Source organism: Pararge aegeria, chromosome 10 (genome assembly GCF_905163445.1).
Source record: "Pararge aegeria chromosome 10, ilParAegt1.1, whole genome shotgun sequence".
In the NCBI taxonomy this organism is placed as follows: domain Eukaryota; kingdom Metazoa; phylum Arthropoda; class Insecta; order Lepidoptera; family Nymphalidae; genus Pararge; species Pararge aegeria.
In genome coordinates this window covers 10,510,185-10,537,901 of record NC_053189.1, presented here as the reverse complement: position 1 = coordinate 10,537,901, position 27,717 = coordinate 10,510,185, and the positions used below count along the sequence as shown (strand labels likewise).

Here is a 27,717-nt window from a genome sequence, read left to right as displayed (position 1 = left end):
TACATTATGGACAATGTATAACCACATGTTATACTTGAATATAACTTTTTTATAAATTTAAAATGCACATAAAAAATTTCGGAACCGGCAGGATTTGAACCTGCGACTCTCTGGCAATCGCGGTCTGAGCGCTCTCTCCAACTAAACTACGGCTCACTAACTCAAAACAATAATAAAAAAAAAAACAAAAAAAAAATATATAAAAGCAATGTTTTCATCTCTTGTTTCAAAAGTGTCTCTTTGTAATATGAACCTTTGAAAAAGTAGATTGAAACTGCAACGTTTCCTACTAGATGACGCTACAGTCATATACAAATTAAATTAAAAGGCATATACTAATTTCGGCATCTTAGTTGGAGAAAGCGCTCAGGCCGCGATTGCAAGATAGTCGCAGGTTGAAATCCTGCTTCGGAACCGACGTTCCGAAAATTTTTATATGCATTTTAAATTTATAAAATTGATAATTCCTCCAAGTGTAGGTAAAAACACTAATAAAAAAAAATATAAAAATTGAATATAACTTGCATGTGATAATAATCGTTAAAGCCAGCCAACGCGCATTAGAGCCGAACCCGCGTGATGGGTCAGTGCTCTGATTCCCTCTCCTTCTCATGTCAGAGAGGAGACCTGTCCCCAGCAGTGGTACTTCAATAAGATAAGAATGAAGATTGTGAAGTTACGTGAACAAATCGGGTTATCAGATCGTAGTATGTAGGCATATTATAAATATGTAAGCTGACCACTGCTTGACATAGGTTTTGTAAGGTTTTTTTTTTTGCTTGTGTTTAGCGACTCCCTGAGACTAACATGGCTTGTTAAGTTCTTTTTTTTATGAGCAACAAATAATAAAATTATTAAAAATAATAGAGTGTGTGTACACACGTTAGAAGTTATACTTCTTTGGCCTATGGAAAAAAAAATAACTAAAATGCAGTAGTTATTAACGATAAATATTAAAATTAGTCAAAAAGATTTTATTTAAATAAAAAAGGTTTTAATAACGTAATATCTATTAGTAATATATATTTATTTATCTATTTTTCACATTGTTTGTACTGTTACGAAACACGTGTTCTAAATATAAAAAACTAGAATATACAACTTGAACATAGTTTTCATGCCACCTAGAACTAACTTTACGATGTAGAATTCAGATGTCGGTGTGCGCGCGCATTGTTAAATACACCCTCATCATTTGTCTCCACGCCAAAAGAAGTGTAACGTCAAAAATGGTAAATAGGTCGCTTTTATTCGCAGCAACGTGTACATACGCAGCGCCGTGCAGGGAACTTTAAACATTCTAATGGTGGGCAAACAACATACACCGCAGACATGAAGCAGCCTTTACGATTACAGAATTATCACATAAAAGCAAACTGATTGCTCAAGGTTCTCTTCGTAGGCACTGGGTGTAACAACAGCAATTTCCTAATTCTGGGTTATACCCGAAGATTCCTTTGCGGAAAACCGATATATTATCTATAATTTTTGTCCTCAACTCATAACACATTTGTAATGAATCACTTAAAATAGTAACAACTAGAACTACAAAACAGTTGAAAGAATCCATTAACAAAATTAACGGTTGATTGAATAAAAAAAAAGAATATAGGTACAGTTCTGTATAAGATAATAACAGTAATTAACTTTATTCTTACACACATAAAAACATCCTCCATTGAAAAATTTTTGTCCGACCGTTGCTCGTTAAGTTTTGGAACGAAGAAACGTAAATGCGGTATTGTTAGATTTTTCTTTGCACTTATTAGCCTAGGTACTTTAATATAGAATACGCTATGTATTTTAATATACTAGGAATTTTAGGATACAATATGAAAGTAACCATGGGATTTTAGGTACGAACAAGAATAATTATTATTAGTGTATACAGGTTGCGGACTTGCGAACCTAGCTGTGCTCGGCGATTCGACTATTAAGGGATGTTACTTATTAATAAAATTTCTTTAATTACCTGATTCCTTAAGAAGTAATATAAAGTTTAGTGCGTTCAAATACACAAACACAAAAACGCCTATTCCCATCAGCTTTAAATCATTAGCTTAGATATATAAACGATAAGTATGGTATGTCACTCATGCTCGAGCGAACCAGTGATAAAATAAAAAATAAGGAGATCCGTAGAAAAATTGAGTAACCGACATAACTCAAAGAGGTCAAAAACTGTTGTGGGAGTAGGCGGACAACCTGCCTCTGAAGAACCGCTTTATATTGGTCTCCCAAAATGCTAAAATAGCGCACCGGAAAGAGCAGTGTTAAAAAACCTCCAGTAAGTCTATCGAGGACCACAGGTGTCGTGCGAGGCAATTAAAGGGATGTAACGGAGAGAGTCAGAAGGCTATCTGTCCAGCATAGTGATAATAGGAGAGGCTTGCCTAAAAAGCCTTCTCCGTTGAGAGAGACTTTTGGAGAGGCAGTGGACTGTTATAGGCTACTACGCTATCTAGTTTTTAGCAGTTATATTTATAATTTTTATTAAAGTATTTTTCCTACACATGGAGGATTTGAATCTGCCACTCTCTGGCAATCGCGGCTGCGATATAGCGAGATCACATCCTGTCGGTTCCGAATTTTTTATATGCATTTAAAAAAAATATGAATTTGATATCCACATATAAGTTCATGTAAAGAAGGAAAAGGAAAAGGTATATCACTAATCAATTAAATCTGTCATTAGAAGATGTCTTTTTAATTTATTATTAATCTACTAAAGGAAGGTGAAGAATGTTATACTTTTTATTCTAGTTGTCATAATTATTGCACTACTTCTATTGGCTTATTTAAACAACCGATCGTGTAGTTTCCTGCGCATCATCAAACTTCGCTTACACAAATGTGCGGCACTATTATCTTCAGAAATAATAACACGGCACCACGAAATGAATAGAATATCTAATAAACCGTCAATGGTGACTGACAGACATCCACCGCATAGCAATTTCGACTGTAATAACTTACCTGACCTAATCACCTAGGCTTCTACCAATAATTCGACCATTAACTATATGAAAACTTTATTGTTAAAAAATGAGTGTGGTATAGCGGTGGACAATAGATGCCGCCGACAAGTGAAAGCTTGACTTTCGACTTTCATTGGGTTTTTGTATAAGTGTATGTATGGTCCGAGCGACCGCGGCACCGAACCATATTGTCTCGCGACATGGATTTGCCGAACGGTTTGCACTAATGGACCGTGCACACTTGTTTTAGCACTATTTTTAACATAATAAAGTTCTAATTTTTATTAGTGTTTTTACCTACCCTTGGAGGAATTACAAATTTTATGAATTCAAAATACATATAAAAATTTTCGGAACCGACAGGATTTGAACCTGTGACTCTCTGGCAATCGCGGCCTGAGCGCTTTCACAAATTAAGCTACGGCTTTCCTACCGTCGATGCCGAAATTAGTATATGCCTTTCACATCTCTTATAGCGACTGTAGCGTCATCTTGTAGGAAACGTTGCAGTTTCGATTTCGATAATAAAGTTCTCTTGTCAATATAGAAGCAAGAAAAAGACCAATTTAGGAAATGTCAAAATGTCGTGACACCGACGAAGCAGTTTAGGTTACTCCAGGTAAGGCTTCAATTTTTGAGGGCTTAGTTCGAACCCCAGTAAAGTACCTCTAGCTTTTTTTAAGTTATCTGCGTTTTAAGCAATTAAATATCACTTGCTTTAACTGCGAAGGAGAACATCGGAGGAAACCTGCATGCCTGAGATTTCACCAGAACGTTCTACACGGTGTGTGAAGTCCACCAATCCGCACTTAGCCAGCGTTGTGGATTGCGGCATAAACACGTGTGATAGAGAGAAGACCCGTTATTATGACGTCTATTTGACAGTGTACGTACATGGATCTTTATAACACTTGTTCCTAAATCACGATGAAAATCTATCTATTAGATCGAGTAAATAACGAGCAGGTCAAACTAAAAATACTTGCCGTATTCTTGCCAACTTGTCGGTTGATTGAATTACACACATTCTCGTAGAACTAGCACACCATCGAAATGAAAATAAACGCAGTTAATTTAATAGTAATAGTTCAGATTTACAAGACACGTGATCGATTTTTCTATTTTTATTGTAGTAACACTGGCATACTTTCGTTTGAAATCTTATTTTTGTCGGCATTTTCTAAATTTGCTTTTGTCGGTACTAAATTAAGTTAGTTACTGATTTGATAACCGTTAAATTGCTATTATATGTGATCAATGCTGTGAAACATTTAGTGTAGCATGATTATAGCTCGAATTTGATCTTAAATAAAAGAAAACATATCGCACAAAAATATTACATTATTGCAATAGAAAAACCAATCCAAAACAAAATATACATGTGCAAATAATGCCAGATTAATATAAGACTTGGGCATGAGTATCTACGGAGATGAAAATTCTTTACAAATTAGAAAAACTACATTCAAGTCTGTAGAATGCGTATATTATTTTCCCCTATATTCTGTTTTAGCCTAAAAAACATAGCATAACTTGTGTTCTAATTGACCAAGCAAGAAACGCTTTGGATGAAATTTTAGTTTTTCCATCTGTCGTTTTGTGCAAGCCTTATAACACCTGCGTAAAAAAAACAGTGGCCGAATTAAGAATGAAGTCTCGGATACATAGCTACTAAATTGCGTAGGTAGCCAAGAGACGATGGTATAGAAGACATGTATGTAAATAAACTCAACATTTTTATTCCTTCGCTACCAAGTGTACTCGTATCTGAATCTGATATAATTTAGTAGTGCTCTTGTTGATTTTGTTAAACGTTAAGTTACCGTAAGTTAACGTAAGACATTTGTTAAAGTTTATTGGACTTACTCAGGCTTAGGCAGGCAAGCCGGTTTATGTTATTTGTTTACCAATATACTTATTTATTTCATATTCTTCAAATACCGCTTTAGTAGACTAAACTCACTAACGTGAAATGACACTCACCTTACAAAGTGCCTAGAAATTGATACTTCATCATAATCATATGACATAAACATGTTAATCTAAAACAAAATCTCCAGATCATTATCAGCTGTATAGCTTGCTAATTAAACCCCGCTACCGTAAACAAAGCTGAGTGATATTATGTTGTCAAAAACAGCCTCAAGCGCCTCTCACTGGGTACCGTTGCCTTGCGACGTCGGACCAGACGTTTCGGCGTAATGACCCCTACAATCGCGACACGAACAACTCAGATCTTAATCGTTTCCTCTCTGATAACGCCACATTCCGCCAGCACTGTCGCCGCCGATCCATCAGATGAACAAATAACACGTTGGCTTGACATAACTGGACTTCAAGTGCGGCCTAATGCTAATGAATATAGTGAATTGCATCTAATGAAATTGCAGCTCTCGACTCCTCGACAGGTGAGCAATGACTGGACTAAGTGAGATCTTTGATCCTGTACGTGTATGCTCTGTCTATGTGGTGTTTATAGCGTGTCTATATTTCGCACCTGATGCAAAAGTGAGCTGTTATAATAATGACAGCTTCTTCTGTCTGCCATCGGCATCGTAGCACTCAAACGGATGCATGGAATTGTATGCGGTTTTTTCTTTTAAAGGAGCGAGGAATTAAGCTTCTAATTTTAATAAAAGAGACATTTATTCAGGTACAGATCTCAGTTTCATTTCCCCGACGTCGAAGTGTGAATTTATAAAACCTTTTATAAAACCTTTATTTCTTCGACTAGATTAGATGTGGATAAACGTCTCAGATAAAACTGATTGATTAATAATCTACAATTTAGTTTATGCTTACATGAAAAAAAATTAGGGCGCGTGAATACATAGTTTTGTTTCCTTATAAGGCCAAAAGTGGTTATGCAAGTCATCTTAACACATCAGCTACGCTCGTAATTAACATCCAGCAGGAGCCGCAGTGGTTGTAAACGGCCAGGAAATAAATAGGAATATATATTATTATGATGCAGATGAGGATCTGTTACATGTTATCAACATGGCATGAAACATTAACAAAGATATCGAAATCCCAAATTACCAATGTTTTAGATAAAAAGTGGCATTAACCAAAGCGATGGCAGTTAGCAAGATTTTATGTTGTCTGCCATAAAGCGTCAGTGTAATATACCTACTAAGTACCTGGCTTTACTTCTACTTAAATTTAGTTACAACTTAGATATAGGCCAATTACAGAACTGAGTCTCTAAATATCTCATCTTTAATCATTATTGCTATTGTTATTTGACGGCCGATTGGCGCCGTTTGCAGCGACCCTGCTTTCTGAGTCCAAGGCCGTGGGTTCTATTCCCACAACTGGAAAATGTTTGTGTGATGAGCATGAATGTTTTTCAGTGTCTGGGTGTTTATATGTATATTCTAAGTATTTATGTATATAATTCATATAAATATTCATCAGTCATCTTACTACCCATAACACACGCTACGCTTACTTTGGGGCTGGATGGCGATGTGTGTATTGTCGTAGTATATTTATTTATTATTATTTATTTATTTATACTTATTTTAACAAACGGTCATAAAAGTGAAATTGTCAAAAATATTTAACAAGCTTCCGCAATGTAAAATAACTTTCAACGGTAATAGACGCACTTTTTAATCCCACTTGAAGTTCAACGGCTAAATACCTTTTGTCACGCAGACAAAGATATATCTGTTATAAATATTATACGAGTAAAATGACTTTCCAAATAGGTTTATTGAGGTTTATTGAAGCTTCGTGCTTAAAATAAGTTGGTTTGTCATTTGAAACTGCTATTGGGTCATGAAATATTGTGCCATATCTCTTTCATTCGTACATTAAAATATTTGAAAAGAAACACGATATGCCGTGTCTAATACCATGATTTGTAGTTATAATCCCAGTTTATTGATAAATTATTCATACATTTAGTATCGTATGAGGAATGACGTGCACAGGGTGTTCGATCGGGGTAGTAGTAGATAAGATGATGGTATTAAAGCTACGTTTTCGAAACTGCAGTAAAGCTCCAAGAGTAGATTTTTCAAACTATTTAGAAATGGAGCGAAACCAAAAACAATGTTGTCTGTTTATCGGTTATTTTACATAATATTCTTTTGTAGGGGTGCTCAGGAACTTTACAATCTTCTTCTACCACAGAACCGCAAAAGGCCGAGAGCGGTGGCATCCTGATGTGGTTGATATTTAATCAACATACACGAAATATTATTTATCCACGTTCCTGATACGTACCGCTAAGGTGTGGAACGGTCTCCCGGCCTCTGTGTTACCGACCACGCATAACTTGAGTACCTTCAAGGCAGAGTGAATAACAAGGCAAGGGTTTCCCCACGATAAAAAAAGTATATTCTGTGTGCTACAACATAGAGAGAGGTGAACCTTGACCACAACGACGTCTATATTTAATTCAGTGAGCTTAGGGCACTTGCACATAACATATAAAGAACGCACGATCCAGCATATCAAGTGCCATCGGGCGCTCATACGGACGGCACTGGCAGATAGTTGCAAGAGGTTTGCTTCCACCCCCTTGGCTTTTTTAATACCTTGCGAGTTATGGAAATAAAAAAAAATTAAAAAAAACGAGGACATAAATATATTTTCCAAGGATCGCAATGTGTGTTATTTCTTATGGGAATAGATAATTAAATATCATATGATAGAGCATAGATTATTTTTAAAAATTATTTAAGTATTAGGTTTAAATATTCTGTCATGACTTATCATGCTTATAAATATTTTTTTAAATGCGCTTCGTAGTAATTATTTGCCAGGCAGCCTTAAGATTAGGAAACACTAGAAAAACAGACTGGATGCGTTGCATAGTTGTAAAACGTATAAATAAAATAATTATTAAATTAAATTTAAATTATAATTATTAAATTATTTTCAGTGAAATGATAAAAAAGTAAATCAGGTTTTCAGTTTCCTTGGAAATGATACAAACGTCTCCTTAAAAATATGATAGGTAAATACTAAGTACTCATTCTACAGGACGAACTCTTTCCAGTTGCAGTAATCATGGCTCCGGATTCACCTTTCTCAAAATAATCCTACCGGCTCTCGTAAATTCAAATTCAAATTCAAATTCATTTATTTCAAGTAGGCCTACTTTATAAGCACCTTTGAAACGTCACAACATGTATGTTTGTGTGACTCTACCACCGGTTCGGAAAGCAGATTCTACCGAGAAGAGCCGGCAAGAAACTCAGTAGTTGCTCTTTTCCAACATCAACATTTACAATCATTTTGCTATCTTGCGGGAGATGAGAGCGAGGCTGGCTGTACATCGGTATAACTTAAATGATCATACCTTGCGTGGAATCCTGTGTCGTGTGAAGAGCTTTTACAAATTTTATATTTATTTTGTTTTTATTTCACTTTTCTGTTTATATTCTGTTTTTGTTTTATTTGTAAGTTGTGGTCAATAAAGGTTTGTGGTCAATATAGGTCTGATATTTGATCCTAGTTTAGATATCACGTCATACTTTTAATATAGGGTTTGGGATAAGGTACCATGTTAAGGTACCATAAATAAAATAAAAATAAATTATATTCATCATATTAATCATTTATCATATTATGGTAACATGTTTTGGTATCATGACAAGGAAAATAAAATTTAATTTAACCATAAATATAAGAATAATCAATAAAGCATTTGTGTCAGCCGCTAATTTTATCCAATCCAGAAGTTAATACAATCACCTTCAGTCCAGAAGGCACCAGAACCCAAAACACCAGAAAACGATTTTATACTGAAACTTTAAAGGTTTTGTTCCCCAATGTCACCGAGATGCCTCGCCAAAGGTTGAGCCCTAGAACAGTCTTCGAACACTTTAGGGGTAACGGCAACCTAAGGCCTTCTATGGAGAATTAACTTAAAGGTTATATTAATTAAGTTAATATAAAATATATCACACTCAAAAACTTTCACACGACGTAATTGCGTCAGTGCATTCAATCTTTATTTGCGTGATTATAGGTTAACAGTTTGGCTCATAATATAACATAACATTTTCCTTACAACAATCTGAGTCTATGGCTTTTAAATTATTATGAAGTTTTTGGCAACTCAATATAAATTGTTATTGCCACACAATAAACATTTCTTTTGTACCTATAATGTTAGATTTACTACAGACCATACTAATTTATTACCCCGCCTACTACCTTTCGCCTGCTGTTCTATTTTAGTTGTAATATACAATTATGTATCCATGTATAAAAATTATATCTATATTTTTTTACAAGAAATATTTTTTTATTACACATTTTTTTTAAACATATTTCCAAGATATGGAGAGAGTGCGTTAATCTGACTCATATTTTGCCGAATGTTTATCGTCATCCTGCTATTTTCGAACATCCTGTGCATGCAAGCCACTGCGTACGAGCTTTTTTTTTGATAAGGGTAACTCACGATATTGACCAGAACGCAATGGTTCGGTAATATAAAAAACCTAAGCCTAATCTAACCTAAGTGTAAATAAAGGGTGTTTTGTAATAATGTTATGTGTTAATGAAATAAAAGACTTAAATATAAATTTAACGGCCATGATATTTTTATTATTTAAAGACAATTTTATAACATTACTTTATATTAAATATGGACCGTATGTCTGCAATGACTCTTATGGCTGCTCCCAATTGGTAAAATTTTTCGTTGCTTAGTTAAATAATCCCGATTCCCGATAGCGCGATATAACCGTACGCACATTTTATCAGTGTCATTCGATTTGTTAACGTCCGACCAGAAGCTTAGAACTACAAACCAAAACTGTAAAAATAAACTACTGTCAATTTTCCTACCAGTATCATAATCTCTGTTATACACGGGTTGGTTGCATTGTTCCCATGCTCATACCCTGACCGTGATATCACAGAAGAGCATATTAAATTCAAAACATAGCAGAAACCTGTCGTAGTTGGTACACCGATCAGATTATTGAGAGATAGTGTAAAAAAAAGATCAAGTCATCCGTCAATAATCTCCTGGGGGTATTCATGCACCTCACCGCTCCGCTGCGTAAAAATGCGCTCTAATAGAATTTCTATAAATAAAAGAATAAAAGTGTAATAGATAGATGGGTAGGCGCACGTAGTAATCCGACACATGAGAACGAACTGGATCAAAGTGTACAAAAAATGCGATTGGTTAGTAAATACTATGTAATAAGAGCTCTAATTAATTAATGAGATTGATATGTTGAACATTAAAAAAATATGAACGCAAACTTTCCGCCCCAAGGCGTCTGCGTTCGTCTCTGTTGTGCGAAAATGCTATGCCGTTTGACGAGATCAAGGGAACTGGTTCGATGATCCCTGGTTAGCTAATTAGAATTACTTATGCTGCTTCTTATTGAATTAAGTCTAGCGTTACATTGCCTATTATGGTAAAGGCAACGTTGGCTATAGACACTTGACGCGACACTCATATCACCTCCTAATAAGACTAATTTAGTGATACCGTTTTGGTATAATTGTATTTTTTGCCCGCTTGTAAGGCCGGTAGTCCGCACGCAACACCCAAAGTTGACCGGAGGCGGTGTAATAACAGTTATTAGCAAATCGCTATGAGAAATCGACAACAATGAGCACGAAACACACTCATTGCCTATGTCCCATTCATTAAGTTTTTGTGATACTATCTCTTGTCTTAAGAATGTGGGTCGCTATTTTTTTTTCTCTCTCATTACCTCTAAACACCTAAACGGGACAATTTGCCCTCGGGCGGGTTTAGTGTATTATCATGATTAAATTATCTTCACGCGTTTTGTGAGCTATCATTTCACCATTTGCGTAAAAGTTCCAAGAAAAAGTAGTAAATTGTTCCTATTATGTTCATTAAACACAGTTTTACACATCCGAGTCTTGCTTTTACTATCGCTATTAACTTTATCATGCTAATTATTATTAGCAATCGAACGAGAGACAGTACCTACATACGTGTGCATACTTTTTATGCAAATAGATATATTTTAATTATTACTAACGATTTCCGTATATAGATGTTTGATATCGGGGCCCTGGTAAATGTCGGCAATCCACTAACGAACGATATAAATCCAGAGCTCGGATTCGATTTGAAATAGTGCGGTGATATACAAATATACGAGAACAGTTAATAACGGTTACAATACATTAAACATATCAATTTCAATAATATGGTTTATTGCATTTATTTATTAGTCAACTCATAACCGATACGGATTGTTCATAATTTAATTGCGTGTAACTTATAAGGGGTCATAAATAAAAATTATATTACTTTTGGGTACGGTAAAATATCTGCTAATTAAAAACTGTCTCTAATATCAATGATTTACAATAAACGAAATAAATTATTTGTTATTGTATTGAGGCTTTACTTAGTACCTATTTACAAAATAAGATAAACAATATCTCTTGCGGATTTTTATACATTATGATTCATATAACTTGAGCGTAGGAAATGTATATTATAATGAGGTTAGGTTCCTACTTTTGTAGATTTTCCCTCGTACCACGGTATTATTTTACTTTCGGAAAGAAACCCCCTAAGCGCCACCTTTCATAACGTGTTACTTATGCGTTTCTTGTGATGTGATAAGTTAGTGTGAGAAAAGAAAAATAGAGTAAAAAACTTTCTCTCTTTACTCTGATTACAGTTTGGTGTTTCATAAAATAATTGAAATTCTACTACCAGCGTAGAATGGACTTACTACCGCAGCTTGAAGCAGTATTATTTGTGATCTAGTTGCTGCCCTCTTTCTTTTGTCGCGTTTATTACGGTTTTCTTACATATGCTGTGGGATATTTGTTTTCCTGCACGGCTAGCATGGGCAGGAGACAATTATCTCCCCGGGGTAAGGATAAATATTTACCTTCTCCCACAGCTTCATCAACTTCTCAGAGCACTGGCGTACATATGGAAATAATATCCAAATAACATATCTGTAATAATAAACTTCTCGTATTTCATGTTCCCGTGCCTTAAGCAAGTGGACACGTTAATTATATCCCGTGAAAGGGGATATAATTTTTGTCTCCTGCCCGTACTAGCCCTGCTTCAATAAAAAGTAGCCTTTGTAACTCTCTATCCTTTCACGAACACTATGTTAAAATTGGTTGGTTGCTTATTTAGGGCGTGAAGGAAAGGCAAACAAACAAATACGCTTTCGTATTCATAATATTAGTAAGGATGGCAGTTTTATAAGGCATACCTTGAGGCCCCTTAAAAGGATTATAATTCTGAAACTAAAACGGCAACGAAATACAAAAATAATACTGCTTTAAGCAATGGCAGTAATCCCTCTGGTATAGTATAGGAGTGCAATATGATACTGATTTACTGAATGTTAACAACGATTAAAAAGGAAAAAAAAAAAGCAATGTGTCATCTCTTGTTTCAAACGTGTCTCATTGTAATAAGGACCTTTGAAAAAGTAGATCGAAACTGCAACGTTTCCTACTAGATGACGCTACAGTCGCTATAAGACTGATGTGAAAGGCATATACTAATTTCGGCAACGACGGTAGGAGAGCCGTAGCTTAATTGGTGAAAGCGCTCAGGTCGCGATTGCCCGAGAGACGCAGGTTCAAATCCTGTCGGTTCCGAAATTTTTTATATGCATTTTAAAAATTTATAAAATTGATAACAACGATGTTTTGTTTTCAGGTAGTCAGCCAACCTATCGCGGAGCTCGACGACGACAGTGCAGAGATGTTCGACTTCTTTAGAGGCCTCACCACCGACATTTTTCAACGATTTACATGAGGCATCTATTACGTGGATCAATATAGGCCTCCGTGGTTCACTAATGTGACGTTACAAAACTTATTGCGATTTGTTCCACTTTAACGGACTGTTAGTTATACTTGTGTGTGAGTGAACCTAGAATACTCTACGTGCGATCTAAGTTGGCCTCACAAAAATAATAACGAGTGGCTGCGCAAATATAGGTTTTAGGAAATCAATATGTGACTGTCGTTGTATATGGTACATGCGAAAATGCCTTCGATAGCTAACATAAGGCTGGCCAAGTAAGATCGTACTGTAATTAATAATGTTTGGGATAATCGGATAATCATAAGATATATTTTTCATTATAATTGTACGATTTATGATACAAATTTACTGGCGTCTAACAAAGGAAGAGGTGCTATATTAATTATTTAATTCGTTGTCTATATTTATATTACGGGAAAAAAAAATTGATGGATGCGTTATTCTAGAATACTGTGTGCCAGCCATAATTTGTCAGTAACGTTGCATTCTCACGGACAAACATTTTGAATAACTTAGTCAGTTATTTAAAATTTATGTTCTTAATATTATCGTTAAATTTAATTTCCTGCAAATCTGTACCTACCTATTAATAAACACTAGTGATTACGCAGGTAATGATAACGAGACGCGTACATCAACAATTCGCCTTAACACGAATATAAAGCGAATTCAGACTTTGTTTGCGAAAACTCGGCTTAACTTAAGCTTAGAATAATCTTTACTTTGGAATTAACTGACGTAGGTACCATGCTGAAATATGTTTAGCATAAGTTTTAGACTGAAGATGTGAAGCTCCTTTGGGGGCTTAAATTTGACGGTCCGCCTATTGTGTTAAGGTAAGCTGAAAATTAAAAAAGTTTCACTCAATTCGGATGTACAAATAATTACAATCATGCCACAATGGTATTTCGTAAGCCGGCGATTTTATGAGCGGATTTGCGCTGAGCCTTGATTGCGAAATAATAAAAACGATTATATTATTTACACGCTTTAAAGATCTTAGAAGATTTTTACATTCTATTATCATTACAGTGGAAAAATCGCGTAGCATCCAATTCTATAAACGTTTGTAACTTAAATGCTTTAATTTTTTTCCACCTTATTAATAAATTTTGTATACTTAGTTGAGCAATATTCTTCTTAATCCGAATGTTAAAAATTACTGATGACAGATAGAGAGAAAACTGTTTATCTAATCACCAGCTATAAAACGTTTATTAGAAAGGAGGCTGCTTAAACTTTTGCATGAATGAAACGATACCTTTGCACAATTTTAGGTTCATCATGAAAAATATCTATATTATAAAATGGTCACAGCGATACGGTCAGTCAATTTTATCCCATCGGGGCCTAATAGAAAAGCTAGAGAGAACAAAAATAAAATTATAATTTATAAACTTGACTACCTCTCGCGAAGTAACAGAAACCTTTATAGAAACATCTTAGTGGCTTTTTACAAAATAAAATAGATGAAATATAGACGTGGGAAGCCGAAACCGCAAAACAATGTCGGTAGGAGGCAGTGGCTAGATCTAATTTAGATCGCGATACAAGAACTACAAAGCGACATTTTCAAATTTAGATCACAATGAGCGATAAATTAATGAGCGTACATTACTGTCTACGTGACATCATATTTGTTTTAGTCGGAGGGGTGGATCACGAACCACCTGTGTTGAACACTCATTAGCACACAAAGGATAAACTAGTAACGCGCGACTCGGTCTCAACTCTGCACTGGGTAGGGTTGGGCTTCATTTAACTGGACAATAGAGCGGTTTAATAGCAACGTTTTTAATTGAAATTGTATGAATTAATAAATTACATTAAGATGAAAATGTATGAAATAGGTAGTTTCTCACTGTATAATTTTTAAGTTATCGATATGGGATATAGTAAGGTGGTGTTAGTATTTGTCCCACAAAAGTGATACACTTTGCGTAATTATGAATAATTGTCGTCCGTTTCATGAAATTATGAATTGATTTCTATTTTCACTTGCTTCAAAATACAAGCCTATAATATTTCGTACAAACAATACACACATTTTACGAAATGTAGTTTCGAAAAATAGAGTAGTTTAAAGAATTCAAAATAAAAGGCTCTCATTCTGCATCGATGGTACTGACTGGCTCGGGAAATAATCCTGCCGGCGCCCATAGTTTGTTTACAAAAATAAAGAGTATTGTCTATGGATGTCACTATAGACATAGACAATATTTTTCCTAAATTAGTGGTAGCGCCGAGGTGACGGACCGACGCGGCGCCGCAGGCGACACATCCATAATCCCGTGACGCGTGTTTTGACGGACGCGTTCGCTCGTTTTTTACCGATGTTTTTACCTTGTTTTTTTACACGCCAGTTCAATGACCCCGCAGCATTTATAAAGCGCTATTTTCACATGTAATTACGCGTGTAACAGACCGCTTAATTACCCGAAACTGCTGCGACGACGGCATTTGGAATTCGTTCAAAAAACCTAATCCGTTGCCGCTCGAACTCGTATAACGCTTCGTTAACCTTTACTCGGTTAACATATACTCTTAAGTTTGGATGGGATTTCAAAATGGCGCATAGTCTCTCTATATTAATTTCATTTCTTGCCATAAAAACATGTCATACTTAATTTTAAAGATATCAAATTGCCAGTGTATCGTTATTAACCGTATATTTACATAACGGTGACTATACGTTCGTCTTTATAATATCGTTAGCGATGTCGGAAACTAGTCACATGTCTTTTTTTTCTATATTTTAATGAGTTCTGTTGTGAAACGTATATATTATAAGCTTAATTTGGCCGGATTGCAATGCAGAGAGTGAATGAAAACGTCAAGCTTTTGAACATTATATTAATACGTCTTCCTTCTACAACGTTATGTATGGGAGAGTACAATAAAAATGACTTTAAACCATTGCATTGGCTAACGACATAAATTTATCGATCCACACACAATAGTTAGGAGAGTTATATATTAAAAATTCTATACATTTATTTTACCCACGAACGGGTTGATAAATTTTATTGCCTATTTCCTTCTATAATGCACGCACATTTTAAGTTTAAGCTGTTTAATTCAAACCTTTGCTAAACACGTCAGTTTATACCGCACCTATTATATCTAATTTGCATTGTGTATATAGGTCTAACTGTATTTTAATGTCTATATAAATAATTTTAACAGAATCTTTTATCTTTAACTATTAATAATCCAGCTAATTTTTGCTGAAAATCATATGTGCCTTTCATTAGTCTTACCGTTATAACTTACGTATGTTTTTTATAAATTTGAATATGTAACGCTGTGTTGCTATTTAATTCGGATATATTTAAACTTTTAAATTAACTTAGCTTGTAATTATATTTGAATAGAGGTACCAAGTATGAACGAAAATGTTACAGGCAAGAGATCCCTAAAACAACCGTATTTGCTTTAATTCTGTAGCTTCTTAAAATAGAACGACCCTACTTTTATATTTACTTACCTCATTTTTAAGTCTGACATAATATTTTTAAAGTGAAACATGAAGGAACTCGGGACATTAGATTTTCTGGGACAAGGTAGCATAAATCTAAACGAAAGTCTTTTATTAGGACAAAACCAATTTTTACAAAAGGGTTGCACAATGGATCTCTCACATTCGAAAGTGGTTGTACAGACTGAATCTTTGTAAAATGGTTGGCCTGTTTCAATACAGATTACGAGGTCCTGGGTTCTATTCCCAGGTTGGAGCAAGAATTTTTAATGCGTTTTTCTAATAAAACAAAACTACAGTATGTACCAGCCCCAGCCAGTGTAATATGTGATAATATGATCAATAGAGCCTGTCATCCCACCATCTCGTTGTTCAAAGTCCAGTCTGACCTAGATAGATATCTACTTATGAACCAAGAAAGTTAATATAAAATCGATTACCAAAGAATTCTAAAATGCTCGGGCAATTAAATTGTAGAAACGAAAAGAATATTAAATGAAAGACGAAAGACGTCCCTAATCCTAATATTCTATTCGTGTATTTTATTATATGTATATAAATATTAGATTTTAAATTGATAGATAGGATATACATTAATTACAATGCACATTAAGGAGATGCCACTGAAACTCCACTAATCATTAGGCACGGCCTAAAGCCAACCTACGGCCTTTAGCCAATAAAAACTTCAGAGTTCGGAGCATCGGCGCAAGGTTGCCTGCCTTTCGGTGTTCTGTGTTCTTTAAGATATATTTCGTACAGTGTGCTCAAGAACTGTTTGATCTTGTTCCCCCCTCACCTTTTTACCATTGAACCGCAAGGCAAGTTAAGGATCTGCATCCCTACGTGGTTGATATACCGCGGACGCGTACGAAGCGCTTTGTATCTTCGTTTCTGATTCGCACCGCAAGGATGTGGAATGCCCTTCTAGCTTACATTTTCTGCAATACCTACAATATGAGTACCTTCAAATTAAGAGCGAATAGGCATCTTCAACGCAAGCGCGCTCCACCTTAGGCTGCATCATCACTTACCATCATGCTGTCAAGCGCTCGTCTATAAACATTAAAAAAAAAATGAATTTTGAATTTTGAATTTGAAAAATATTAATGGGTAGTAGTGCGGCAAAAATAATATTTATTTAATAAAAATGTTTACCTGCCTAAAAGTTTAAGTTAAAAGTACCACAGTTATTAAAACTAAGTAGAATAAATCAATTCTGCAATGCAATGCCTAAATAAGTAACGCCTAATCTAAGGAGAATCCATCATACATGAACCGTTCGCCATTAGTTATCACCTAAGTGTTGGTACAACGTTTTCTATAGACATCGCCTTAATCAATTAGGCATTCGATTAAGGTGACGCCGAGAGGTTAAGGGAATGAGTGTCTTTTGATTTTCTTCAGACTTAAGAAACAGTTAAAACAATTCAAACTTATGTCTAATATAAATACGTCACGTTTTACACTCATCCTTACTTTGTTTAATTTATTTGCCATTTCATTATTCTATTTGAGAATTTCAATAAATATCGTAAGATTTGTTTTTCGGGTCGGTTTTTTGTAAAATAAATATTATTTGTTTTTATTATATTATATTAGGTTTGAAATTTATTATAAAGTAGGTTCACGTTTGGAGGCGGCGATAGCCAAGTGGGTACGGCTTTGGCTACCTCGGGGGCGGAGTCGATCCCAGGCACGCACTTTTAACCTTTCGTAGTTATGTGCGTTCTTAGCAGTCCACACAAATCACTTGCTTCAACGGTGAAGGAAAACATCGTGAGGAAACCTACATGAGTGCGAGTTCTCAATTATGTTCTCGAGGACGTATGAAGTCTACCAATCCGCACTTACATTCTGAGAAGACACCCGTTCCCAGTAGTGGGCCGGCAAAGGGTTGATAATGATGACGTGTATGTAAAAAATATGTAATAAAACTCAAAAATAAATGTCATATAATTAAAACATAGTCCCTTGTAAACGCATAATTATACTATATCTACGCTAGATATTTAAATAATTAGGTAGGTATTATAATACAAAATAAAAAATATATATTGTTTTATTAGCTTCGACAAAGACTGTTGTTGTGGATATTGTAAGTGAATCATCACATTATTCTTTATATTTTAAACTAAATGTGCTATATATTTTCGCTAGTGTATCCTTAGCTTAGTTCTTTTTAAAAACTTGGGTGTTGCTTATGAATAAAAGTTTGTAGCTTTTTATAATAAAACTTTTTATATTTATACTAGTCGATATTCGTGTTTTTGATAAGTAATTAATAAACAATTCGTTATTCAAATTACAGATGTAAAATTCGTATACAAATTCTAAACTAAAAATACATACAACAACTTTTAATTTTCTCTCACTTACGCAGTCTATGATGAAAACAACGAAAAGTCTCCCTGACGATCAATGAAGAACTATCGCCTTAAAACTTGACAAGCAATAAAAAGGTCCTGCAGATTTCCCCTCTGTGCCCATCGTAACTGTGTTGCGTATTCAAGTAGGACCTAATACGTAACATACTCGTACAAGCATTCTTTTACCAGAAAATACTTAAGAATTGATTCAGTTTAGGATTTGTGTACAACCAATCTTTTAATAAGAGCTGTGTATGTTTACAAAAAAATATATATTATTAGCCGATGGTGATATCACAGATATTTTCATATTAGTTAAAAATTTATGGGTTTGTATAATGTCTATTAAAAATAATAAAAAAAAGTCTTAAAAGCTAGTTTATCAAATAAAGCAAACGAATAATTGTTGAATAGACTGTGATAATTCCACGGGATATAATACTTCGATGTTTAAAATTAGTCTTAGATGTATATGTTATAGGGTTGCCAATTTTTCGCAATTTCCAACGCAATAATAGTCTTATGTTTCATAGTCTTATGTTATGTCCCTTTTTATCTATAACCGGGTACACTGCGAAATGTTAGACCGTAGAGCTGAGATGTTCGACTTTAAGACTCATGAAACAGTTAACGTTACAGAATTATGTGTGACACTGGTCTTTATTTTAACCCCCTGGATAGCTGTTATCACTTTATCTTTGTCTCCAGTTTCGAAGTAAAACGAGTGTCGAAATAACTGAATTATTAATTTCTAAAAACACGATATTATTAGTTTCACAGATAAGTAAATCAAATTGGGACAAGATTTCAGCTGTCATCACATAAATATAGCTAGACCATAGCAATGAAGGTCAGTGTCGTCAGTATCGTCTAAATGGATAAATATATGTTGCCTTACCTAATTTACACTATAATGTCGTATAAAATAATGCCGATTGCACACCCGAGCCGTACAGTGATTTTTTTTATTATGAAATGCTGCTTTGCAAAGAAGAATAGTCAATAGTACAAGAGAAACGACACATACTTAATTCTTCATTTTATGCACTAATAAAATGAAGTCTACTGTTCACTAAATAATTGCGATAATTGCTAGCGATTTTCTTTCTAAGAGTTCCGTCCTCCAACGTTTTTATTAGATCCTTATAAGATTTAAACGGGACCAACTTTAAAGTTATGCATTTAAATGAAATAAATATCACTAAAAAACTTTAATTCGACGAAAAACCGTCACTTGCGGCTCGACTCGTTATATTATGCCATCGACCATAATAAAATATACGGTGAAAATAAACATTAAAGCGATGCATTTATATAAAGTAAACGTTTGATTTAAAGCAATGTAATAATTTTTTCCACTTAATTATTTTGCTATAAATAATAAAAAAATGCCATCTAAATATTGAATTATTAAATTCCAAAATGAATTTGAGTTAAACTCATTTATTGCTATTAAAATTTATAAAGATGGCTGTAACTTTTTTAGAAAAAGCAATGTAGGTATTAAGAAATAGGTACATTTATTAAGTTATATCTTATGTATGTAATATTTTGTGAACCTACAAATAAAATATTTTACTCATTTTCAAAATTTTATAAGCGCTAAGAGTGTTTAGTAAATAGGTTACGCTTGAACAAGGAGTACAAAAAATATGTTGTTGTGCTCATATTTTTGTATGTAGGTAACAATATAGTTGTATGTTTAAATATAAAGAAAAAGTTCAATCGATGTTTTAATAGTGTATCCTAGCGTTACATCACATAATATCTTCAATGAAGCAAAGAGGAAAATATTATGTACCTTATTGATTTTTCGGGATTTAACTTCACGCGATTATATGTTATGGTGATATCCTCTTTTAATAACAGTTAAAAATAAATAACCTTTAAATAGTATGACGGTAAATAGTGTTTAATAAACATATAACATGCTAAACGAAACTTTAACATATGAAATGCGAAAGATTGTCTGTTTATTCGTTTATTACTTGTGCATGGCTTAACGTACTAAGCTGCTTCTCAAAATAAAATGACGTACAAAGGAGATGATGGCATACATAAGCCAACATCTAAGCCCGGATGAGCAAACGATTTTCAGGGGATTTTTAAAACCGAAACAAATCCAGATTAATTTGCAGACAAGTCACCGTCATTAAGTCTAACAGCCGAATGGCTCAGTGGGCAGCGACCCTGCTTTCTGAGCCAACACAACTGGAAAATGTTTGTGTAATGAACAAGAATGTTTTTCAGTGTCTGGGTGTTTATATACTATAAGTATTTATATATATTATTATATATCACTCTGAGTGAACTCACAAATATAGCGATTTGGATTTTATCATATACACTATAGTTATATATATTATTAAAATTTACATAACATGTTGCGTTGTCGTATTAGGATAACTTTTTCCTGTAATGACAAAAATGTAAGATGGGAATAAATAAATAAATAAATAAATATTTTAAAAATATTCATTAGCTATCTTAGTACCCATATCACAAGAATCGCTAACGTTAGGGCTAGATGGCGATGCGTATATTGTGGTAGTATATTTATTTAGTATTTATTATTTATTACATTATGCTAACCTATTACCGTCATGCTATTTTAAATCGAAGCATTTCTCGCGATGTTTACTAAAAAGTTTGATATTAAATTGTACCAATACTTAATATATTATTTTTGTGATATATTTCAATTTGAACAATTTATATGGTTGAGCGATAATTTAGCACGTTGGATTAGTCGCTGTGCCTGTAATGTCTATTTATCTCACAAGTGGGTTAAGTTTGTAATTAAGGTCGCAGCGATCTGTTAAAGCCTAGCTGTAGGCAAGGGTTTTAATAACGCCGACAGTTTTATTAATTATTATCAATATACACATTTATGATTTAACGTTCTTCAATATGTTTGCAAGTAGAATCGACTGTATCCGTCGCTACCAAACAGAAGATTAAATATTTATGATTATTTTTGCTGCATTACCTGCTGTTATGTTTATAATACGATGAGGCTACTTGCGATGCGGTGATAGCCGAGTGGTTAGAACTTGAGCTACAGTTTCGAGGGGCAGAATTCGAAACCCGGCACGTGTAACTTGTTAAGTTACGTGCGTTCTAAGTAACATGGAAAACTGCATGCCTGAGAGTTGTCCATAATAGTTTCAAAGGCGTGTAAAGTTCACCAATCCGCAATGGGCCAGCGTGGTGGACTACGGCATAAAACCTTCTTATTCTGATAGAAAACCCGTCACTATTGAGCCGGTAATGAGTTGATAAAGATTTTACGAGCAAACGTATTGAAAAACAGACTTCCCAAATCTCTTGTTTTGTGAACGTTTATATGATAAGCAAAATAAATAAGTACACATTACAATATTAAATAGTTTCTTTTTTATTTCTAGAAAGTTGCTAATTCACCCATCCCCGTCATTTTGTATGGCAATTATGAATTCACACGTGTATTAACTGCGGGTACAGTTAAGTTTTATCGTTAAGAAAATAATCGTCACGGCTTATTTATTCAAATGCTATTTACCTATTGGCATAGTAGCCATGTTACACAGATCTCGAGAGCTGCAGTGCGAGTATCCATGTTATGTCAACTCCATTGCCAGTAGACGCCCTACCAGTAAGTGGTCTCGCTTGAAGAATGTTTCAAATGTTCCAACTTTTATTATCTTTACTTTCATTCGATTATTGGGTCAATCTGTCAAGCCTTCTCTCAGGAATATACCTACCTCAGTTTACCTTTACAATAACATACAATTGTCACATATATGACGACATGGCGAAGCGGTGAGACCTAGGGTCTTCTTATTCTTCTGTTCCTATGGACCTATGGTCTTATAAGTGGAAGTACCCGGGACTCCCGGGTTCGACCGCCGGTGGGAGACATTTAAGAATTAATAATTTCTGAATTTTCTCCGGTGTTGTCTGGTGGGAAGCTTCGGACGTGGCCTTGTACCGCCCTACCAAAAAAGACGTGCAGCCAAGCGATTTAACGTTCCGGTACGACACCGCGTAGAAACCGCTTAGGGATAATCAGTGGCCCGCACTGGGTTTCTTACCAGGGTATGCATACAGCAGGAAAATTGCATAAAATGGTAAAATCCTCCTCTTATACGGGCTATATTTCAATTTTAGGGTATGCAGTGATTTTGTGCATTTACGAAGTGCACGCCACTGGGGGTAAGTATGGGTTACTTGGTTTGTTAAATATACTGCCTTACCCCAACTGCTTGCACCAGATTAGATTGTAGTCAAGGTAACACTTATTGTGAAAAAATAGTGAATGAATTTGCATAGGTAAGGCAAAAGTCAAACCTCCAAAGTAGTAGTAGCCATCCAGCCAATGACACGGATCAACGCGTTAAGTTCCTTATTAAAAAAGCACACCTGTACATTTCAGGGATTTTTTCCCAGCAAGTAGTTGCGATTTGTTGAACTCATAACTACTAGGAAAAAATCCTTACTGGAAATATTTTTTTTATGTTTCACACAACATACCAGCTAGTTCAAGCTGATATTTTTATTCTTTATAAAAGGAGGTTTAGTTACGCTGTTCCCCGGATTAGCAGGTGCCGCGTTTTAAAAGTCAGATCAGTGCCTACGATATGCAAATTTTGTCATGCTTTTTCTTCTACCGAGCGAATAACAAATTATGCATTTTAATATTTTATAAAAGCTTGCATCCTTTTGTGAATTCTGATATTTGATATCTGCATATTTCACAAGTAATAAATTCGAAAAGAATTTATATGACCAATTGACTACACAGGTGCCTGGCTTCGCCTTCGCCCGTGTGTATTCAAAATTTTTAAGTAGGTCTAATGTATAAGCACTTTTGAAAGTATGTCTGATTGTAGCGACTCTTCCACATCTTCGGAAGGCAAATTCTACCGAAAAAAGCCGCCAAGATAGACTAGTTGCTGCTTTCCAAACCTTTTCAAAGTTTTTTTTTGTCTGCTTCCAGTTGCTGCCTGAAACAGGGCATACAAACCAACAAAATTACCAGTAGGCAATATTAGCATTTGTATTTCTTTGGTCGGTCTTGGAATAATACAACGTACACACTGTATCAATACTAAATTTAATAAAAAGGTATCCAGCTATTGTTAATTGTAGTATGAAAAATTAATTAGGGAATTTCGCTTTAGTTTTATCCCGTAGGAACCGAGCATATTTTCTGGGCACATCAGGAATTCATACTTAGTTGGCCGAAACCATCCGTAGTACGTAGGGCCGCTAATACGGTGGGTGACTCCATTGAGCTGAGTTCTTGAGCATTCATGCATGCTCTCGTACATGGACTGCCATCTATATATACCTAAAGTAAAATAGTGTTTTTGAATGGCAGTTCTTTTATCATCCCTACAGGCACCTAAAATGATACCCGGTTTATTTCTTGTAGTTCGTGTTAATATCATTTTGTTTGTCCGGCCACTACACTTCGGCCCATATCTTTATGCAAAATCACGTTGCGTCCATCTGACGTAATCGAAGGGAAATCTAACAAATCAACAAACACACCTTCGCGTTTATAATATAAGAATGGATACCCCTGTGCTGAGTATAATGTATCCATCATGCAAATCCACGATGACGGGTAGCGGCAGACGGGGCTCTGAGCACGATGCGGCCGGGTCGATGTCACCGCGGCACTTTAATACATTCTCTGTGGTCACCGCGCCCTGCCGCGGCCACCGCCGGTCGCTACGTCGCGCCAGCGCGTGCGCACCCTAATGGCCGCTCGCTTATTACGCTCCCCGTACCCAATTAGTCCAACCAGCCGAGATTGTAGTAGTAAAACCACATCGGACACAAACGACCACCTTGTCAGTCGTACCTACGATCCATTTCAATTACGAACGCAAAAAGCCATTGCACTCACAATAATTATGCACTAATGTAGCACTTTTTACGAGCACATTACCATTTTACCTACCGCTATCATGTGAGGCTCATGTTACCGGCCGATTGATTGTTCTAGCCTCTAACACCGAATTGCGAAGTGCGATCGGTTGCGATCTGCATCGTCATGATTCCTCAATGTTGATTCATCTCGGTTATATTCATTAATTTATTTCACGTAGATAGCATCTTGACGGATGCGGGTACGTATTACAGGTGGTATGTTTTATGTTTTCCTCTAATGGACGAACCGATATCTGATCTCTCCCGAGCGGTCCGTACGGCGGCTGGCGACTCTCAATAGACATACCGAAACTGATATGCAAAACGAAAATAACAGTATTGGCACTCGGTTGTTAGATTTTTTGCGATGACAAAAAGTGCACGCGGCCAACTTATTACTACGAGCAAATTGGACGTGGCTTTGTAATTACAGCGTGCGATATTTAAGTAGCGATGGAGGCCAGGGCATGCTTAATTGACAGGTGTAAAGGGAGACGCGGCGGCCGCGAGTGAAAGCCGCTCCGCAAACACTTGGCGATCGGCAGACGCGCGGAGGACTCTTGACCGCGACACGGTCAATATAAGTATGAACGGGAACCGCACGGAGACAGACCACAACCTACATCAACTACAATGCAGGCCCGGCGCAAATGGAAAAATACCTGCATAAGTGAACGGAAACAATAACATTACTACGTGCGAGGACGCAGCAGATGTAAATCCGTTACTTATCGGCCGATCTGAACTACTGTGCCAGATATATTTATGAGAAAGTCACGTTGCATCGGTCATCTTAGTGATCATCTGTTAGATTTGATTCTTTTTTGTGCCTGCACGTTGATTTGTTCAGTGCACTGTAAACGATTTAACAAATTTAAACTGTATGTAGCTAATATTGCTGCCGTGTATGTGTCTACGACTAAAATACTATTCATCATCATCAGCTCAGTATTGTTTAACTATAAGGCATAGGTCTCCTCATGGGCGTGCCCATGGTCTAGGGTGGGCAAGTTATATTTTTTTAAGTTCAGTTCGTCCACGGCTGCTTTATGAAATTTTTTTCAGAGTGCCCTTTATAAACGATACTAAAGACACTATTTCTTTTATATTTTTGTCTGTCTGTCCATATATGTTTTAAGAGAGTTCATACATTTTCTGCGAGATTGCCAGGGAGGGGCAGCTGCCCTCCCCAACGCCTCCCTGGGTAAATTCATGGGTCTCCTCTTATAGGGCCTAGAGGAGAGTTTAAAGCATAGAGATACCAAGCTGCTCCAATGCATTTTGATGGACTTTAATCATTATTCCAATGCAATACGCTTGTCTTGAATCCTACCCCTAACAAATACCGATACCCCTGACAAGTTAGCGGTTATATTCAACTCATCCAACCCCCAATCGGATTCTACGCGACTGAAAAACTAAATCACGTGGCACCACGCCTTTGCGGTAAGGTGGCCGATACCTCTCACCAGGTAAGCCAATAACCGGAATCGACGGGTTTCTAGTGAACTCAACAGGACAAATTTCCTATATCAAGGCTGTTTATGAAAATTATGAACTGTCAGTGTATGGCAGTGTATGACTGACCAATACCTTACAATTCTGGGCCAGACATTGAAATCGATCCCAGGCCAGGCAATGGATTGTCAGTGACATTTATCATTGGACCCTGTCGCATTACATGATATATTCCTCCTGACCATTTTTCTGACTAAATGGTTATCATTAACTAAACATTATACTTCAATCGTGTACACGATTTAAGTAAAGATTTTGGACGGAAAAAAAACGAACCTCTTACTCGATAAGAGATTTTAAGCAGTGAATAAAATATTTGAATGTGTTTAATTTTATATAGACAATTAAGAAATGCATGAAAATATAGTAGGTACCTAATGGAAAAGCGTACGGAGCGGCCACTTCGCATTTAACGTCTGCAACATTTTGAAATCGAATCCGGCCATAACACGCTCTTAAGACTGCACCGGAAGGTGAAGCGTTTTTAGACCTCCCACTTACCGGTCAGACAACATCAAGCCGGAAGCCGACGTAACTTCTTATTATATTAATCTCTTATTATTTATCTTAATGATAAATTTACCTAATAAATGTATAAGAGCAGCTATCTAGGTGCGCTTATCAAAATGTAAAGGAAATTATAATTTACAAAGTCGAAATACAAATACAGTCATACCTTTTAGTTACTTTTGTATAATAGGAATCGTAGTCTATTTTTGTAAATTTACCTACTTCGTAAAAAAATATGTTTGCTTCTTTTCATTTCTTTAACAAACTTAATAAATATAAAGTGGAGTATTTGTGTGAATAAAATAATAAGTTTGTTAAAAGTGAATCAATAGTGATGTTAAATTCAAAATGCAAATGTGTGTCTGTTTGTGAGTTTATTTTTTTGTTACCTATTTTCGAATCAACCGCTGAACCGATATAGATGATATTTGGCACATGCAGCAACCCAGAAAAACAAAGGTAACGTAACCGCGAACTAAAAAAAAATTGTACCTGTGCCGTGGATAAACAAATTTTGCTTGCATCTCAAAATAGGATTCCTAATATTTGCAAGCGAAACCGCAGGCCGTAGCTAGCTAGAAATAAACGAGATAAAAGTACCGCAATAATAACTGGCCACATATGATGCAAAGAGGACACAAACACTACGTTAGAATGGTGTGCCAAATTTATAGCCACAGACTGCATGCTACTATGATGTTTGAACAACATTCCCCGCCATATAGGGTACGTGGTACGAGTATTTGCTAACTTTAATATACTGCGGGCGACGCAAATTAATAAAAGCTTTCGAGACTATTACGAGGGTCCCACGTAATTAGAGAGCAGGTTCCCAAGGGACCGATTAAGTCTCCGTGGGCAGGGCCCAGAGCAATGTTTTATCACATAAAGTGAGCAAGGATGTATATTCTTTGCTCTAGAATGCGAAGACAGCCCGGAGCATATGACTTGAACAGCAATTAGTACAAGCTTTTTAACGAAGTTATTAACTGAATTTTTTTAGTTACTTACCTTACGATATAACTCGAGGCGGACTGCATAATTAGAATGTCGTATCTACAATGAATTCTTGAGAGTAACCGATAACGGTTCATTTGTTACGAGGGAAGTACATAGAAAATAAATAATACCTACGTAAAACAACATGATCTGCCTATTTATTAATTTGGT

At 35.6% G+C, this 27,717-nt stretch overlaps 1 protein-coding gene across 2 annotated transcripts in view; it reads left to right on the top strand.

Annotated features, from left to right (window-relative positions):
• Nucleotides 1-13,876, top strand: part of LOC120626767 (autophagy-related protein 16-1) — a 256,792-nt gene extending 242,916 nt beyond the window's left edge. For both annotated transcript variants that reach the window (XM_039894443.1, XM_039894442.1), the window contains one exon: nt 12,643-13,876. The gene's annotated coding sequence lies outside the window, so the exon portion shown is untranslated. The remainder of the gene's footprint in view (nt 1-12,642) is intronic.
• Nucleotides 13,877-27,717: the final 13,841 nt, after the last annotated feature.